This window comes from Hevea brasiliensis, chromosome 1 (genome assembly GCF_030052815.1).
Source record: "Hevea brasiliensis isolate MT/VB/25A 57/8 chromosome 1, ASM3005281v1, whole genome shotgun sequence".
NCBI classification, from domain to species: Eukaryota; Viridiplantae; Streptophyta; class Magnoliopsida; order Malpighiales; family Euphorbiaceae; genus Hevea; species Hevea brasiliensis.
Genome location: NC_079493.1, coordinates 74,249,714 through 74,257,826, shown reverse-complemented (window position 1 = coordinate 74,257,826; position 8,113 = coordinate 74,249,714). Strand labels below are relative to the sequence as shown.

Genomic DNA, 8,113 nt, shown 5'->3' with positions numbered 1-8,113 from the left:
ATACAGCCGGCACTCTGCTAAAATTTTGAAAAAAATTCGTAAGATCAGATTTTAATTGAGAATTTGATCCATGACCAACATTTCAATTAAAAGCTTTTGAGAAATATTCAACGTTCCCACCAGTATAAAAAATGATCGGAAATTATTTTAAAATTTCTTGTAGTATATTAAATGGGTTACTGGTAGGCGAAGTACTATAATTTATTAAATATACTATGGGAACACATTATGCCTTACGAGGAGTAGTGTGTGAAAAGATAAATAATGTGATTTATAATTTTTAATGTAAGTGAACTATGAGGGTTTTAATTCTTTTAACTCTAAGACGATATATAGACAACTTAATTATCAAATAATTAAGTTCAAGCCTTTTTTTTCCTTTAAGAAATAAAAATATATATTTATTCTTTTTTCCTTAATTTGTAACAACATTAGTTATTTTTAATATTGATTAATTAGTTATTTTTTATATTTTCTTCATTTACTTGACTCTTTGTATTAAATTTATATATCTATAATTTTCATTATTCATTTTTTATTTCTGTAAAATTTATTGATTTATTTTGTTGTAATTTATTATTTTCTATTTCTATTAAAAGTTTCCAATTATTCACAAATAAATTATTAATGTTGTATTACATTTTTAAAAAATTTGAGCCAAACTAAAAATAGACTTAAATTGAAAAGAATTTTGTTAAATTGAGGCCTAACTAGAACCATACCATAAAAATGGTATCTGAAACTGTTTTAGAATTGAACTGAAATAGAACATACTTAAACAAAAAATTTGGTTAGGGTTTTAGGTGTTTGTTATTTTGGATTTTATGATTTAGGGTTGAATTGGAGGCGACAATTTTTTGTTTTTTTTTTGGGTGTTTACTAGGTGGAGATATGGAAATACTGAAAGGGATTTCGGATTGCCCAATTAGAATGTGTATTGACCCGCTGCATATGCTGATTGTGGAGATGGTTTCGGATGGACCCCCTTATGTAAATTGGTGTTTTATAGCACATTTTAAGCCAATGGGGTTGTAAAATTTGAAATTTTATGAAGGGGTTTATATTAATTATTGAAATGACTGGTTATCTGACTTCTCCTTGTGCATCTGTTGTTTTCAGATTTGTATGAGGGATTGACAATAACCAGTCAAAAGGTTTGAAGGAAATTCTTATCTGCATGGGCAGTAAAACTGTCGGGAGGAAAGGGCATGAGGGAGAGAAAATGAACAATGGAGTGCATTCCTCGAAGGATGTAAATGCTTGTGCAAATTAATCAGTTGTGAGTACAGGGGAAAGTTTGACTTTGAGTAATGAGCATAAGAAAAAGAAGACTAAGAGGCATGAGGCTAATGGTGATGACGTTGAGCTAAGTGCTACTGATACTGGGGCTGTTGGCCTAGATGGTGACATGGATCTAAGTAATCATGAGATAGAGAAGAATAGGAAGAAGAAGAAGAAAAGGAAATCAAAGAAGATTAATGCTGAATCTGATGTAGTATCTCAGAAAGTTAGGAAGCGAGACAAGGCATGTGATGCTGGTTGGGAAATTGATGCAAGTAAAGAAAATTTGAAGGAGGGTCGCACTGGAGTAGGGGAGAATGTGAGCTTGCAGAAGGATGGCAAGAAGTATATGGAGCGCAATTTTGAGTCCGGAGTACTAAAATATAGAAAAAAGAAGCACAAGGAGAAAAAGAGCAAAGATAAAAATGAAAATGGAAGAAATCACCTGGATGAAAATATCATGGACCATGATAAGTCTGCAAGGATGGAGAGGAAGCAAAAGAAGCAGCAGCTTATTGTTAATTTGGAGGCTAAATCACTGAAACTCATGGCTGAAACACCTGGTAATTTTAGCAATGCAATAAAGGAAAATGGAGGTAATATAGATTCAGGTGAAGATGAAAACCTAGGTGCTCATGCTTTTAATGCAGAAGACGGAAGAAAAGATGAAAAGAAGAGCAAAGAAACGAAAAAGAGATAAGGATGTTAGTGATACAGAGACAATGATTAATGAAATTAATCAAAAAGATGTTGGAAATATTATGGAAAAGGTTCAGCATTCAAGGAAGAAGAGTAAAAAAAGGGAAAAACATAATGTTGATTTGGCAGCTGCATTGCAGGAGAAAATGAATGGGAAATTAGGTAATAAAAGTAATCCAATGGGAGAAAATGAAGGTAATGAATATTCAATTGAAAATAAAGTGGGAGGTGGAAAAATAGAAGACCATACTGTTAAGAAAGTCAAGAAGAAACCAGTTGTAAATGGTTCAGAAGGAAAAGGTAGTGATAGAGAACAGAGAATGGGCAAAGGTGTCGAGGGTACCAATCCATTGGAAAAGTCTACACTGAAAGGGACATCTAAGAGAGTAAGTTTTTCTGAAGAGGTGGAGGTTTTCCCTTTATCTGATGATGGTCCAAGCAGTAATACTGTTCAGAAAGAGGAAATGGTGCGAGGGAAGCGATTCTCACATGAGGAAGATGTGATGGTTAAAGAGGCTGTTTTGAACTACATGGATGCTCATGGATTAGGTGAAGAAGGCCTACAGATGGTTCTGAACTGTAAAAAGTACCCTGAACTTAAAAATTGTTGGAAGGAAATAGGGGCAGCCTTACCTTGGAGGCCTTATTTGAGTGTCTATAATCGAGCCCATATCTTGTTTGAAAGGGATGAAAAAGGATCTTGGACCCCAGAAGAGTATGAACTCGTGCATAAGTTTCATGAGAAACATGGTTCTGATTGGAAAACTTTGGCTGAAGCACTTGGCAAACACAGGATTCATGTGAAGGATACATGACGTAGAATAAAAGTTATCAATAGGAGAAGGGGAAAGTGGTCCCAAGATGAGTACGAGAATTTATTTGATTTGGTGAACGTGGATTTGCGCATGAAAGCTTGTGAGGAAATGAAATCATCCAAACATGGAATGTTGGGAGATAATATCTATTGGACAGCAATCAGTGAGAAGTTGGGGACTAGAGCTACTCCCATGTGCTGCATGAAATGGCATCACCAGTTAACTTCACCTATGGTAGCTGAAGGTAAATGGCTTGACGTAGATGACTACCATCTTGTGATTGCACTTTAGGCTGAACTACCGATTTTAGCCTGAAACCATATTGTGCTCAAATCTAGGCATAGAGATGATAATTAATCAAATATTTTCAAATGCTTAATCTGACTTAACTTTATTAGGACGATTTCAAATAGTCATTTTTTGGAAGAGTTTGGATTTATTAAATAATATCTGCTTTGGGTTCAAGTTAGATACGAGTTTTATATATTGGATATTCGATACTCGAATTTATTTATATAAACAAGTAATTAAATATAAAATATATTTAACATTATTAATTTTTTATAATTTCATTTTAAATAAATAAATTTTAAAGAATTTATATAATTATTAAATTTTAAAATGTAAATTGTTACTAAAAAAATTATATTTTATGTGTATCATTAATGAAAATATATAAAATTAAATAAGTTTGAGTATTATTTAATTGATAATAATTGAGTTTGAGATGTATTCAGATAATAAAATATAAATTTTAGTCATAAATGAGTTTTAACTTAATAATATTAAAATTATTTTTAGAATTGTCAAGTTTTGAATTTGAATTCTAATTAAAATCAATAACATCAAAAAAAAAATTTTAATGAGTTCAAATATTGAAATACGCAAATTTTACAAAACATTTGGAGCACATGCTCCTTCACTCACATAAATATAAATTTTATTTTTCTTTTTCCTTTTGAAATTACAATTTTATTAATAAAATTTAGGAAAAACTTAACATATCAAATTCAAACTAAACTCTAGCCAGTAGGCATTCCAAATACACCCAACCTAACTAGCATGAAATGTTATTACCCAAGCCAAAGAATAAGTCGTTACATTAGCTTGTCTTGGAATCTAAGCTAAGGTTCCTTGAGATGATAGGTGCTTACAATTGACTAGGATGAATAGCATCCACCACAATCTTAGCATCTATATTGGTGTCAATAATATTTTTTCAACCAAAGAAGTGCTTCTCTAAGGGCAAGAAGTTTAACTACACAAGGAAGATAAACAATACCTTAATAACTTGATAAACCTGAAATGAAATAGCTATTGAAGTCCCAAAAGACCCCAACATAAGATGTTCACCTATCCTCCCTGTGAATCCCAACATCAATGTTGCATTTTACACATCCCTCTAATGGCTTGCTCTGTGACATGCGTTGCACATTCACGGGAATAGTGGATGCAACCACATCAACGCTTGCCATCTGCCATTCATCTAACAATTTCAAAACATCGTGCACAATATTAATAGCTGCCAAAGACCTACCTTGCTAGATTAACAAATTCCTTTGGTTCCACATGCTCTATAAAATGGAACAAAACTTTTTCATAATACCATTCAATAGTTTTCAACAAATAAACAATAAACTTAGTAAAACAAGAGAAAGAATGGGTACCCAAATCCAAACCAAAAGACCTCCAACAATCATTAGCAAGAGGACAAGATAAAAATACATGAATATCAATTTCAACACCACCACAAATAGAGCAATTAACATCTACATCAATAAATTTATTACCCAAATTTGTCCTACTAGTGAAAATACCACTTAAAGCCCTCCAAAGAAAATTTTTAACTTTAGGTGGTACATGGAGTTTCCAAATCCTTTTCGAGTTGTGACACCCCTTACCCATCTACAGTGTAGCCGAGCAAGATGTACCACGCAGTGTACCGGAACACCCTATTTTAATTTAATTTTTTTTTTATTCTTCCTAATTTTTTTTATAGCTATGAAGTACAATTTATGAAATATAATTCATTTAAGTCATTTATTGAAATTATAATTTATTTGAGGTTCCGAAAATTTTATAGAAAATCCGGCAGAGTACCGGCTAAAAATGGAGATAACAGTTCTTCAGAACCTCTGAAAAACACTTCCAATAATCATTTCTAATCATTCTCAAACTCCAATAACCATCAACATGGTCTCAACATTAGCAATCATTTCAAGTTCTCAACATTAATCCACAATTTCTTTCAAATTCAAAATCAACTAAAATTTCATGAAGATATTCTCAAATTATATTAATTAACAAAATTCTTCAAAATATATACATTAACATATGATTACATAAATTTACTATTTACATGAGTTCATAATTTACAAATCACAAACTACTACCTAATACAAAATGCAAAAACATAATTTCAAAAGAGACCTAAAGGTCTCTACCACTGATGCACTGTAGATGAGAGGTGACTCTGACGCTAGGCAGATCTGTGACCTCACCCAGTCTGTGATCTGCTGGGCTCTCTGTCTGTCTCTCCAGAACCTATGCGTGACAAAAAGCGACGCGCTAAGCAATAATGCTTAGTGGTGCCAATAATAAAATAAAAAGAACTAATAAAAAAAAATAAATATGCAGTGAGTGTATTGATGTCTCATGCAGACAAAATTTTTATAATTATTGGTAATCTTATTTATTTGGTACTTGTTATATTCATTATTTCATTAAATTTATCAACTTTCATTTTTGGTTGCCCAAGTAATCTATAATGGATTATTGGATTGGTTAAACGGGTAAACTGGCACTAGGTATCAAGTACCTCGGGCCGTCACACCATCGGTCACATTTGTGTCTTCCGGTGTGCAATAGAACAGCTAATAAGCTGTAATAACATTAGGCACAAAGGCCACATCTCAACACAATGTCAGAATGGCTAAAAGCAATGAAATCACAGAATGGCATAATACCATGTACAGTACTGCTAACTGAACCCTATTGGCATGCCAGCCTATCCAAACTAATTTTGCTAGGTGTACTAGAGCATGTTACACTTTTAAACTTTACAATTCTTGAAATTTAAGTTTAGGTGTTACTATTCATTTCATTAGTCAACTAAAATATTGACTTTTGCATAGACCATAGGTACATTGGTTCTAATACTCCCAACATACCACATTTTGCATTCTAAAATTATTGGTATTGGTTGCCAATATCATTTCTAAGCTTAGTGCTAGTTGTTCAAAATTTTCAGATTTCAAGCCTTGTGTTTACTGTTCTATTGGTCATTTTTACAGTAGAAATTTGGCAAAATCGTCTTCATGAAAGTTGTTCCTTATTTTGTCTAGTTACATTTTCTTTTTTGAATCACTCCATTTGGAGTTTTGTAGCTCAAGTTATGGCCTAAACACCATAACTGGCTGGATTGGACAGAATCCAAAATTCTGGGCAAAACTGGTTCTGCCAGATTTGCTAACCTAAGTTTGGTTGGCAATTTGACTAGGTTATGGTCAGAATTTGGATTTGTGTTCTTCATGAAAGTTGTAGGTCTATGTCTCAGCTTTCTTCTGGTAAAATGTCAGGTCAATTAGACCTTTATACACTGAGTTATGACCAAATAAATAAGTACTGTTCATTTGGTCATTTTGCCGAGGCAGAATGCAAGTCACCCGGATTAGGGCAATTTTTAGGTCAACTTGGTTTGGTTTTCTAGGCAAGGTTTCTTCACCAAAATTGTGCTATTATGTGTCTAGTTTCATGTCCAATTAGCCTTGCACCAATTGAACCTCGAGAACTCCAGTTATTGCTGCCCAAACCTGCTGGACTCATACTTAGTCCTGCAGGTCAGCCAGGGCAACTCACCTAAACTCAAATCCAACATCCTTACTCACTTCAATTCATTCTCACACACATTCAAATGGTCACTAATTGACCATTACATGGTTAATAAACCATTCCATGAGCAAACCCTAGCTAACCCTAGCTGTCAAAATTTTTAGAGTGCACACACACATATTTTTATCTTGTTTTCTTACATTTCCTACTTACTTGATGCCATTAAACATGAATTTTATCCAAATAGCAAAAGTTTGGACACTAACCTTGATTTAGCTAATTCCCAAAGCTTGAAAACTCTTCTTTTTCTCTTTCTTTTTGCTGCCCAAGACTTGCTCTAGGTGTAAGGGTAAATATTTGTGAAGGGAAGTTAGGGTTTTGGGGTGATTTGGGTGGTGAACTCAAGCTTGGTGAAGCTTTAATGGAGTTTTCCTTCCTCTCTCTCTCTCTCTCTCCACGTTTTTGGCTGCTCCAAAGGTTGAAGATAGCTGTTTAGTTCTTAATTTTTATCTCCTTTTATTCATTTTTAAGTAGTTTATAATGATGTGTCAAAATTTGGTTGGGTAGGAGGATGTTTAATGACATCATAATGATGTCATAATTCAAATTTCTTTTATTTTCTTTCCTTTTTTTGTCTACTTAATTTCAATTTAATTTTTAGCAATATTTATTCATATTTTGGGTCATAATAATTATTTACTTAACTGGACAAGTAGGCCAAAAATCACCTCTGAGGGCGAAATGACCAAAATGCCTTCCATTTGGCTTAACAGACCAAAATTGTTTGTACCGATTGAAAAATTTTTCTAAGCATTTTCTTGGCATTCTAATGCCATAGAAACCTCAATGACCCTTCTCTGGAGTCCCAAAAATTATTTTGTGAATTTTCCCCCGGGTCTAGGTCTCCTAGTTGCGAGAACCGCAACTTCCCACTAAGTTACCCATCGCTAGGGCACTGGCTTATTTAACTTAGTTGTATTTTATTTCTAAAATTTTTCCTAAATTTTTCTTGTTAATATTTGAGTTAATTATGCTTCCTCACTTTAGTCTAAATATTTTTCCGGATGTTCTAGCTGTCCGGACCGACACTGGTCACCGGAACAGTAGAATGTACGGAGTTGCTACAAGGAGGGTATTACAACTCTTCCCCTCTAATTTAAATTTCGCCGTCGAAATTTACCTGATGCAAACAGTTGAGGGAACTGTTGCCTCATTGTCTCTTCACTTTCCCAAGTTGCCTCCTCGGTGTTGTGGTGCCTCCAAAGCACTTTCACTAGTGGAATCTGCTTATTCCTCAACTCTTTCACTTCCCGAGCCAGGATCCGTATGGGTTTTCTTCATATGTCAAATCCGATTGTACTTCAATTTCTTCCATGGAGATGACATGTGAAGGATCTGAGTGGTATCTTCTTAGCATAGATACGTGGAACACATTGTGGATCTTGTCCAGCTCTGGTGGTAAAGCTAGCCTGTAGGCCACTGGACCC

At 33.8% G+C, this 8,113-nt stretch overlaps 1 pseudogene; it reads left to right on the top strand.

Moving 5' to 3' along the window:
- The first annotated feature begins 891 nt into the window (after positions 1 to 891).
- On the top strand, positions 892 to 3,101 carry LOC110661589 (uncharacterized; annotated as a pseudogene).
- Positions 3,102 to 8,113: the final 5,012 nt, after the last annotated feature.